This window comes from Cupressus sempervirens, chromosome 10 (assembly GCF_028749045.1).
Source record: "Cupressus sempervirens isolate cs-2001-9-10 chromosome 10, ASM2874904v1, whole genome shotgun sequence".
Lineage (NCBI taxonomy): Eukaryota > Viridiplantae > Streptophyta > Pinopsida > Cupressales > Cupressaceae > Cupressus > Cupressus sempervirens.
The window spans coordinates 725,989,455-726,001,863 of NC_143127.1; the positions used below are offsets into that span (position 1 = coordinate 725,989,455).

The 12,409-nt window shown below is 36.2% G+C and overlaps 1 pseudogene across 1 annotated transcript in view; it reads left to right on the top strand.

Annotated features, from left to right (window-relative positions):
- The first annotated feature begins 239 nt into the window (after positions 1 to 239).
- LOC149535879 (putative DEAD-box ATP-dependent RNA helicase 29) overlaps positions 240 to 12,409 on the top strand; it is an 86,252-nt pseudogene continuing 74,082 nt past the window's right edge. Inside the window, exons 1-4 of the transcript XR_016356734.1 lie at positions 240 to 834; positions 898 to 2,086; positions 2,295 to 2,352; positions 2,440 to 2,553. The product of XR_016356734.1 is annotated as a putative DEAD-box ATP-dependent RNA helicase 29 (transcript). The remainder of the gene's footprint in view (positions 835 to 897; positions 2,087 to 2,294; positions 2,353 to 2,439; positions 2,554 to 12,409) is intronic.

The window sequence follows — 12,409 nt, forward strand, 5'->3', positions numbered from 1 at the left end:
TTTGATCTTCAATTTTTGATAAAACAAAAAAGATTATTAACTTGTACTTTAGTATATATCTAATTCCTTCTATTTGACTAGAGTTGTTTCAATTGATTTCAGAAAATTATATTTTCTTAAAAATATTATGACTTGACTTTATCGAATATCTATATATAATATTATTAATTTTTTTGATAAAATGAAATTGCATTCTTCACTCACTTATTAAAAGCTGCTAGTTATCATTTATAAACGGTCAAAACTCGGTTTAGGTAAACGCGATCTCCCCTAGTCATCGACGAGTTTGAAATGTAACAAATTAGGTTGTAGGAAAGAACCTCAGAAATCACAGAGCGGCTGGAAACCCAGATGTTATGCGGGAGATTTGTGCTTGAAATTGGGAAATTTAAACCCCTCTTCCGTGAAATATAATCCTTGTTCTTTGGAGCTTAAACGGCGGGTCCGTCGCGATGGGGTTACAGAGAGCAAAGGACATTCTGGTAAGCTCCGTAACACAAATGAAGTTTCAGGAGAAGCAGAAGAAGAAAGCTAAATCAGGGGGCTTAGAGTCCTTAGGTCTGAGCCCCCCAATTTTGAGAGCAGTAAAACGGAAGGGCTATCGAGTTCCCACCCCAATACAGCGGAAGACAATGCCCCTGGTAATGTCTGGATTGGATGTTGTTGCCATGGCCGGGACCGGTTCGGGTAAAACTGCAGCATTTCTGTTCCCATTGCTGGAGAAGCTAAAGGAGCATTCACCCGGTGCTGGAGTGAGAGCCCTTGTTCTTTCTCCAACAAGGGAGCTGGTACTTCAGACTTATAAGTTTGGCAAAGAGCTCGGTCGCTATACAGGTATCATTCAAATCTGTTGCCTCAAGGTATTTAAATTTTCTTACTATCTTCTGTTTGGCACAGAATGATTTTTCTTAACTTTGGGTACTTTGCTGCAGATCTCCGTGCTTGTGGGTGGGGATAGCATGGAGACTCAGTTTGAAGAACTAGCTAAAAGTCCAGACATTATTATTGCAACTCCTGGCTGTCTTATGCATCATCTTGCTGAGGTAGAAGAAATGTCTTTTCGAACTGTGGAGTATGTAGTGTTCGATGAGGCAGATCGTTTGTTTGAAATGGGTTTTGCAGACCAGCTACAAAAAATACTTGCTCAGTTGAGTGAGACCCGCCAAACTTTGCTTTTTAGTGCAACTCTGCCTCGTTTGCTTGCTGATTTTGCAAAGGCAGGCCTTCGAGATCCACACCTTGTACGACTAGATTTGGAGAATAAGATTAGCCCCGATCGTAGACTTACATTTTTTAGTTTGCGACAGGAAGATAAATATGCTGCATTGCTGCATCTGGTAAGAGAGCAGATTGGTACTGATCAGCAAACATTGATTTTTGTTGCAACAAAGCACCACGTCGAATTCCTAAATGAATTATTCAGAGTAGAAGGAATTACATTGTCTGTTGTGTATGGTGATATGGATCAAGCTGCCCGTAAAATTCATCTTGCAAAGTTCAGGGCAAGGAAAACAATGTTATTACTTGTAACAGATGTTGCTGCAAGAGGTATTGATATTCCACTTTTGGATAATGTGGTCAACTACGATTTTCCTCCTAAACCTAAACTGTTTGTTCACAGAGTAGGTCGTGTTGCTCGTGTTGGCCGAACTGGCACAACATATTCATTTGTTACATGAGAAGACATGCCGTATCTTTTGGACTTGCATCTTTTCCTGTCAAAACCTGTTCGACCAGCGCCAACAGAGGATGAGGTTGCAAGTGACAGAGAGAAAGCTTTGTTTAGGATCAATGCAATGGTTGAAAAAGGAGAATCTATTTATAGGCGTTTTCCACAATCTGTGTTGGATCTAGTCTCTGAAAAAATACGGGAGCAATTAGATGAGTCCAATGAGCTTAGAGCTTTGCAGAAGGCATTTGTGAACGCATTTCCCTTATATTCCAAGACAAAGCCATCCGCATCAAGAGAGTCTGTTAAAAGGGTAAAGGATTTACCTAGGGAAGGGCTACATCCAATTTTTAAAAATGAAATTGGTAGTAGTGAGACTGCTGCTCTAGCTTTCTCAGAGCGGTTGAAAAAATTCAGGCAAGATAAGCATACATATAGTAAGCACTTGCTCTGTTGTTGACTTGTATGAAGTCGAGCTTCTTGATTTTTGCATATTATTATAATTTTTCACTGTCCTACTTTTTTAATATTTATAATTCTTAGATTGCAACAAGATATTGTAATCTCGTGGTCCTTTTTGAGGTTGACTGGAATATGCTCTAAACTAAAATTGAGTTGAATGCAGGCCTAAGCAAACTGTTCTGGGGACTGAAGGGGAAGCAGCAAAAGCAAAGCGCATGCAGGTGTTGTAATTTAGTGTCTACTGGTGTACTATGTCTGGTTGAACATTTCATAGAATTTTGTTTCTCAAGTATTATTGAATCTTTCAGATACCAGTCAGTCAAGCAGTTGACATAATGAGGAGAAAGAGAGCTCTACATGAACAAGTAATAAGTTCTGTCCAGCAACAAAAAACAACTTAGATGGCTGACATTGCTGCCAATGTAAGCATATAATATTTTATGCAAGCTCCTTTACTTTCCTTGGATAATGACTAAGATTTAAAATTATCCAGGTTCCATTTTCTCTGAAATTTGCTAGAACTAGGCATATTATTTTATGAGAATGTATCCGTTTTCACTTGTAATTTCTAACTTATTATATGCACTTTTGAGTTAATACCTGAAGACCCTGTAATCAATTGATTCTATAGCAGATATAATTTTGTTTGCTATTGCAAATGATAAGTAGAGATAAAAAAAAAGTGGTCAGTTGTACTGTAGTAAAATGTAGGATTCTCCTCACAATTTACAATATTACAAATGAAATTTTAGAGTTTTGAGATGGATGACAATCTTATGGAGAGCGTCTTGTCCATCTGTACCCCCGTGTTGCTTTCACAATTCCCATACAGCCTGCTTACTCCACCACAGTACGACCTGCTGCCCGCAGGTCTCTCTGATCACGCCACCTATACAGTAGTTTTTTTTTTGGCTTGACAATCTGTAATGACTATAATGCTTTTGTGATTGATTACAATGCTGCAGTTGCAATCTCTTTAAGATTATCACAGGGGCTCGGATTAGTATTGGCAATAATATTATGTGTGGAACAATGAATCAGCATAGGAATATAATAGTAATGAGCCATCGCCAACAGAGTTGTTGTATAGATAATAGCATGAATATCTTTATTTATTACAAACTTGTCTTCAAGTGAAACTGCACAGGTTTGGACCAACATGCAGAATAGGGTACGAAGTGACTCTTACAGAAACTGCGAATGCTAGAATAGGGAGGATCTTGTACCTCCGAAATGGCACACAATGCTGCAAATATACAAGCAAGGCCAACAATCGTAATTTATTACTTTGTATTTTATAAATAAATAAATAAATTAAAGTTTCCGTAGGATATTTAAATCTCAGACCACCTAATCAATCAATTTAGTTGAGTCATTTGAAATTTTGAATATTGCAGGAACATTAAACAAGCTCCTTTACTTTCCTTGGATAATGACTAAGAATTAAAATTATCTTGGTTTCATTTTCCCTGAAATTTGCAATAACTAGGCATATTATTTTATGAGTTAATACCTGAAGATCCTGTTACCAATTAATTCCAACGACAATAGCAGATACAATTTTGTTCGTGTTTGCAACTGGTAAGTAGCGATAGAAAAAAAAGTGATCAATTGTATTGTAGTAAAATTTATAATACAATCTTAGAAATGAAATGTTTAGAGATGGTTGAAAATCTTATGGAGAGGGTATTTTTCCTTCTAGTCGAAACCACTTGAAGAGGTTAACCTCTTTTTAGCAATTTTGAGGACATTCTGCACGTGTTTGCAGGATGCTGTTTCAGTTGGAGTTCAAGAACTGGGTCTGTGAGCTTCTGATCACCTCATATATGGTAGATTGGTTTGTTTGATGAATTTCCAAATGTTTCTAGAATCATTCTGTACTTAGCATTCTCTCAGATCCTAGGTGCTAGTATAGCCAGAACATTGTTTGATAGCTGTTAAGAATACCAATATCATCTTAGTTTTGAACAGTCTTCATTTATCTTACTGTGTAACATCTCCTTTCAGAAATAAAATTTAATAATAAATAATAATAAAATTAAATTATAAAAACAAACAAACAAATATAATATAATTTATATATTTACAATCTTTATAAGATATATGCTTGGTAAATAAATTAAAGGAAACTAAAAGGTTTCAATGAAAAACCAAATATTATAGAACTATTGGAAATAGAAAACCAAGTCCGTCTGCTCGTTAAGTTTTAGTTCTGAGCCAATACAAGTTTAGAAGGAACGGTGGTTCTAAATTAGAATTTCAGAAATTGTGGGAGGTGTGGAGCAATCTGTCTGAAGTTTGAACGATTGCAGTTTCCAAGGTCATCTCCTTCGTAGTGAGCATTATTTTGTAGGTTGGAAGCTTCAGCAATAATTAAGATTCCATAAACACATACTATTGTAGCCTTCACAATTATCACCATCCTACACCTTATCCATTTGGATAATCAGCCATAAGGTAATGATGCGATGACACATGGATAGGTAACATAAATCATATAATGGTCAATAAATGGAGGAGGATAAAATAATTAAGATTATGACCTGCAGTTACGAGAAGGCAGTTCAAGACAGCACAAAGAAGTATGATGTTAAATTAGAGATTAAGGTGGAGACACAAGACAACAACATAGCCAGTAAATGGTGTGATTGCCAGATGTGTCTTATGCAATATTCACTTCATTTAAGAACACGGCCATAAAAAGCATTTCTCATCATTCATTCAGGACATCAGATGAGGAATAAGAAAGCATATTATAATTTATATATGGCGTTAGTCATCGTCAAAGGATGAATAAGGAAATGGAATCATAGTTATTGAATATAGAATGTGTAAAAAACATATTGATTTGCATCAGGAGAAAGATTAGAGATTATAAATATATTTGATACTGAAGAGTAAGGAATGAAATTATTTACGATGCTGGCAATCATTGTGCGACAGGAGATTATGCTGACTACATCTATGAATTAAATACTGTTTTACAGAATAATATATCTAAATATTATTAGGGATAAGGAATTTTATTAAGGATATATATATATATATATATATATATATATAATGAAATCATATATATGCCATGTTATATTTAATGTGTATATGTATATATTGGTAATACATAAGATAATAATATATACCTAACCTATTCCTTAATCACTCACTAACATCATTAAAAGGATAGGTTGGTTTTGTGTACGGAGAGGCAGAGTAAAACCTCATAATGTAGGAGGAAACTCCCGAAACGGTATGAGGACAGGGTCTTGAAGCCTTGAGGGAGCCTATTTGTAGATTGGTGTCATGCACCTTATGACAAGTAAATCCCCATCCTCCTTAAGGCTATTGATTAGGAGACAAGTAAGGATTTAGGGCTTAAGTATGTATTACAAATCAATGATTATCTCGTAATTTAAATTCATAGTGATGTGTTGTGTGAATATTTTGCAACCGACAATATTGTGAAAATCTAGTTGCAAAATAGGATGCTCAGCCACAACGTATGGGACAAAGTCTCGCCTACCTTAAAGGGAAGGTTCCCCCTTCTTACAGTTCTTTGGATCAACTCAAGGTAAGCAAGAAGTTAAGAGATTTTGAAAGGGTATTACCAATATTCTTTCCTCTTAACTTTTAGGAAAGAAACCACTTACCCGCAAAGCAAGTAATGTGCAAGATGAAATCTCTCACGACACTTCTATCTAAAGCTGGGAACAGTGATACTGATTAAACAACACTAAAGGCTAGTTGAAAGCATATCAGTTTGGCTCTAAGTCCGGTCTTAATCTATTCTATAAGAATAACCTTTACTATTGGGGTTCAAAGACTTCCAGAAGTAAAGAATTCTAATTATTTTTGTGAATTAAGAAGGTAATACAAGCTACAATCAAAGCTCCTAGTCTATGTATTATCACAATCGTTTCCAATCAAAGGTTCGAACCCGATTGTTTCTTAACTCTTTATGCTCAATTATTTAAATCAACAACAATAACATGAATCAAAGAAGACAAACTCAAATTACTGTCAAAGCTTCCATTTTGCACTAATCACAATGGCACTCAATCAAAGTTCAGCTCCAATTGTTTATTTGCATTCACTTTCCATCCAAAAGAGTACTACACATTCAAAGTTATGCTTGCACAATTTCTTCAAAGCTTTCTTGCATACAATAAAATATGAGAGAGACGCTCCTTTTATAGGAAAAGAAGTGAGAAAAAGGAGGGAATAGTGGGAGCAACTAAATTGAATTTGACCCGTTCAAACATGTCATAAGGTTATGCAATTGAATTACATGTAATTACATCTCATGCAGTTCATTCTGTCCAACTACAAACATGAAAACTAAAGAAGGAAAAAGACGAAAGAAAGTTGAAACAATCCTAGGGATTGTTCTGAAGGGCCTTGTACTTGGTGATGCAATCAAACACTGTAGAAAGATCTGAGATTTCCATTGACTTTCACTTCATATTTCTCACTTTAAAAAAAATGCATTATAAGGGATGTCACCTCAAATTTCTCTCTCAAAGAAAAATGCTTTACAAGGGTGTTCTCTTCAAATTTCTCCCTCTTAGAGAAAAATGCATTATAGCATAGAACAAAACAATTGATGGTAAGACTCCCTCACAGCAGACTCGCTCTCAACAATGGCAGCATTCTTACAACTTAGATAATCATGATAAATTAGTGTTGGCTCCAATATTTGATCAAACAATGAGCTATCAAAGCTACATTGCTTCTCAAGGTTGGTGATCCTTTGCAAAGGACCTGCCACTCTCCATTTGCCTCTCAAGCTCCCTTTGAATCTTCAAGCACTTGCATCGATCTCCTGACCTCCTTGTTCAAGACTGCCTGCAATGCTTGCCTTAGCTGAATGTTGTTTCAATATATACCTCCAAAACATCTGCTATGCGTAAGTTGAGGACTATCCTTCTCGACCTTATCGCTGAAGCCTATTCTGAATAAGCTTGCAGAACTACCAATGTCAAATACAAATTGACTGAGCAATTCAGTTCTCTACAGCTGGAGAGTTTTACCAATGATTTAAGCACTTGGCCTTGCAACATTGCAACCCACTTTGCTTACATTTTTGCTTCTTCACAGAACTCCCCCTTGATCCATGCGTCGGAGATTGCAGGAAAATTCTCTAGAAGTGTATCTCTGCTCTATTGATTGTAGAACCTTAATGCTCTCAACTCGAGCCTTGAATTCTTGGAATTTAACTCTAGCTGAATGTCATTTCCCCCTTTTAGAAGAAGCTGATCACAATGATAGGTTCTCCATTGTTCAGTGTCTTCATCTTTATCAATTTCCTTGCAGATGTAAACTCTCCATCCAAGGCTGACCAACTTTGTTATTTGTCATCAACTTGGACTCACAATTGTAAGCTATGTCTTAAAAGAACATGACTTCCTCACTGCATGTCTTAAGTTCTTCCTCCTTTAAATTGCTAATGCAGTTTTGGATAATAAGCCCATCATCCTTCTGCTCCTCAATTCATCCTGCATTTTAGAGGAATTAATAATAGTTCACACTTCATAGAATCAAGACTACTTGAAGAGTAATATACAAACCAATTCTATAAGAATACATAAATTACTATCCTAAGTTTAATTTTATCCATTACAACCTCAATATATTCCCCAAACTATAGGAAATTATTCGTGGCAATTTTTGCTCAAATAACTATTCACGACATCGATTGCTTTGATATATTTTCTCCCCTTTAATAAAGGACATTCCTTTCATTGAAGCTCAATATTCAAACCCATGATTTTCTTGCGGCATATACAAGCCATTAGGTTCCATGACCTTTTTACTATTCCGCTCCAAGGTAATAATCAGGCCACTGTAAAAAAAAATTTAGGGACAGAGTATAGCCAAATATTATAATGTGTACTTTCGTCTTGCCGAATATATGTTAGCCCAAATGATAGAAGCCCAAAGGTTCTGGTTCTGAATCTTTTGTTTAAACCTGGCTCTGATACCATTTTAAATTTAGAACCAGAAAAGCAGATAACCAATATTCTGAAACTAAAAAACACCCAAGAACAAATTACACAGTTATTTATCCTAGGAAAACCCTCCTGCCCGAGGGGAACAAAATCCAGCCACACTTGAAGAGGATTCTTTATTGAATAATTCAGTTATTCAATACAAAGCTACACAAGATTAGACTGAAGAATAACCGCTTCAACAAACTGTTAAACACATAACAACCACTAGTAGTATGTCCTTGTAGGATCAGGCATCTACAAAATATAAACTCCTTTTGATTCATAGATCACATAGGAAAAACTAGACACATAGTAATTACACAGAATGATATACCGCTGAGCAATATTATTCAAACTATCACTGTACTGTAAATAACCTAAAAATCACCACTGCCCAGAGGAATACATCAATCAGTTGACAGAAGAATATCATCTCAAATCACTTGAAGACATCACACCCATGATCTATTACACTTGCTAAACACAACCTGATGCTTAACCAAGGGTTGACGATTGTTGCCGTTCTATATTTTGTATTCCATTAGATATGAAGGCCATGTGGTTACAATGAAGACCAATCCTCTGACAAGACACAATTATTGCCATCAAGAGCTGATTACACACTCAAACTTGAGCATTTTCCAGCAACCATGATAATACTAAAAGATCTTACCCCCAGTGATGCTTGCACTCCAAACATTAAAAGAACTGTGGGTGATGGTTATACAAGAGAGATGATTCATCTTTAACATAACTAGAGCATCAGTGACAATGACTGCCGCAAAGAATGGAATGTCATGATGGCAATATGAGCTTGCAGCGATAAACAACTGCTTCAATAATCATAGACACAAAGGCAACGACAAATATGGTAGAATGAATTTGCCAACGGTAGAGATAATAAACCAATCAAAACCTTCAATAGCTACAGTTGTAATGAGGAAGCATATGGAAGAAGCATGAATTCAATGACAGATTTAAGCAAACATTCATAGAAACTCAGAGAATGAAAGCACAGTTCTCTAATGAACAGGTTCAATCAGCATCACGGGAGAATTAATGACTTCCAATAAACTCAACCACAATATGTTAGAATGATAGCTCCTTACACTCCTAAAACATAAGCGCTATCATCTACTTCAACATAAACAACTTCTACTCAACGTAAGCAAATCCTATCTAAGTGAGAAGTAGGATACCATGCAACATATCAAAATAACATAATTAATTCACCGTGAATCAAAAATTACTTTGGGAGTATCTTAACAAAAATTCTCCAGAAGGCTCCTTACAAATGAAATGAGCAAGCTTTATAAAGAGGCTTCAAGTACAATGGTCAGCTCAGATTGATTCAGGATCAACACTCTTGATAATTCTAATTAACTCTAATTAGGCTTTGTCTTAACTATCACCTTCAAGCATTAAATGTTGACCTATGAGCAAATTGCATTGCTTTGAAATACATATCCTCTTAAGGATGGAGCGATGAGAAAATTTGTTGGAGAATACATTTAATTCATTTCCCATGCCAACTTGGAATAATTTGATTGGTTGAAATAAAAGGGCACCACCTTAGCAAGATTTTCTTGAAAACCTCATTTCAGCTTTACTTCTTTATCCTTCTCGGTTTGGAAGTCTTCTCATTGAAATGCTGTTGAAATTGTTCTTGTCTTGATCTCTTGGCTTTGATCCTTCTTTTGACTTGAAGTTCTTGACCTTCCTCTTCCCTTGTTTGGGCTTGATCACGATTCTTATTTTCACTTTAACCTGTAGGACTTCATCTTCCCTTGATTGGGCTTGATCATGATGCTGTCACTTACATTGTTTGTTCACCATCATCTTTCATGCAATCATTTATCTCTTCAAACTTGGTTTGTATCTTGAGTTCCCTTATCCCATGATATGTATATATTTGCAATTCAATCATCACCCTTGGTTGTGGTTTTCAACAAGTCTGGATATATGACATTGATCATCTTAATGATGCTTTCTTGTGGAACACTGATTCTTTTTGCGAGGCAAAATTTAAGCAAGGCATCTAATGATTCTTTCCTCTACATTGTTGAAATTGTTGACTTAGGCCATTGCATTTGCACTTGCACTTTTGGTTTCCAGTTTCAATCTCTTTTGCTTGCCTAATAAATCACTTCTAGCTGTCCTGTTGATTCTTCTATTTTGACGTTGGTGTTGTACTCAACCTTGTTAGTGAAATGTTCGGCTCCATGCCATCTTTTACTTGTCATCTTCATCTTGAACCTCCTCTATCACATTTGATTTTGAAGCCTACACTTCTTCGTGCACTCACTTGAGCTTCACCCTCCAATGTCACCTCCATCTCACCATCATGCATAGATCCTTGCTAAACAAGAAGGGAGACTTGTCTTAAAAGTAAAATATTTTATAAGAAAATAATCATTAACACTGTCAATCAGATTTTGAGGGAAATTAACTTAAGAAGACATCTTGCACATGACCTACAACTTTCTCTCTAAAGTCGTTAAGTTTTGATTTTCTGAGTTTGTAACACCTGATTTCTTTCTTGAGAACACCCAGTAAATCACTAGTTCAATCAGGAGTTTACATTGCATAATCATCTTTGGTTTCATACCTGGTTGAATTTTTCAAAAGTTCTGATTTCCCTCAAAGTTCAAGTGTACTCTTCAGCTTGCAATCTTGATCCTCATCAGTTGTTGTCAAATACTCAACTCCCACTCTTAATTTTAATTTTCACCTCCATTATTTCTGCTCTGCACTTGATTCACTCTTTATTTGCATTGCACAATGATTTAAATGAGGTGTTAGGCGTTCTTATATGCTTCACATCCAATAGCCATACCCATTGGGTAAAGAGGTCGACTTGCTTATGAATTTGATTTGCTTGCCATCTGTTTATTCTCTTTTTTAGGCTGACTTAGCTTTACAACCTCAATTTTCCCCTCAATGGAGAAAGATTTTCTCTAAAAGGATTTTAAAATCTGTCCTAAGAGATGCTGGATTTCTGATATTGCTTCAGATCTTGGCATAATTGAAATTGGAAGTGCATTGCCATCTCCAAGTTGGATTAGATTTCCCTCATTCATTTGGGTATTGACTTTTTTCAAACTGAATTTCCTTCAATTGTTTGGATATTTCATCTTGTTGTAGATTGGATTTCATCAAGTGTTTGGGAATTAGTTTCGTTGCTGGGCTATTTTTTTCATATGCTTAGGACTTTGTCTTGAGGGAGGTTGAATTTCCGATCTCTTACGAAGTTTTTGTATCAAGGGAGGTGGGATTTTCGACTTTCTTTAGGAATCTACATTTAGGTCATCTCAAAAGCTTCACTAAGTGTTTTGAAAAAACATCAGTTATTTCATCTTGTTCTTGGATTTCTATTTCAACAAATTGGATTTCCCATCTTTGTTTGGAATTTTTTGTATAATACTGTTTGAAAGTTTTGATATTTGTTTTGACATATGCATGGTGATCGGATTGAATTCCTTGATAGATGTTTGGAAATTTCAGACACACCCAGATTACACCCTTCCTTTAAGATAAAGATAAAGAAAAATTCTTTAATGTCCGACAAGAGTGCACAAAGAGGGTCTAAGAGACTGCCAAGAAACAACAAAAGAAACCAACCAATGACAGGAGCACTAAACAGTGTCTGGGGAAAAGCAATACAAAGAACACCAATAGGTGGGAGCGGCTGCCAGCCACGAGCTAGCTGTGCTCCACCTTGGAGAAGAAACCAAGAACCAAAGGATACAACTCATGAGGTTCCGTGTCGTCTCTGAGTACTACTGGAGGGGGTGAGCTGCTGCTGTGTGCAACTCCTGCAGGGCCTTAAGATATTTCATAAATTTGCAAGTTGAATTTCCACCATGCCTTAGGGCTTACCTTTGCCCAAATCAGTTGGAAATCAGGCATGTGTTGGGATTGCACACTTGTTAATGTTTAGCCTTGCTCATCTAGGTCAGGATTTCAACACCTGTTGGAACAAGTCTTCCAAGCTGGGCAGAAATTTGCCTATTGTTAGAACATAGGACAAATGCTTGGAGATCTTATACTTGTGAAGACTAGGCTTTGAAATATGTTTGGAAATCCAATGATTGTTAGGAATTTCATCAAACAAGAGGTCGGAAATTGTTTGGAATTTCACCCAAACAGACCAGATTTTAGCAACTTGTTTTGATTTCCATTGAGCAAACTTCGTCACTGCTCAAGATCAGGACAGAAATTAGGCAAGAGTAAGGATTTTTGGTTTGCCACACCCGGAGTTCCTACCTCCCTTCAGCATTTTCATTCATAA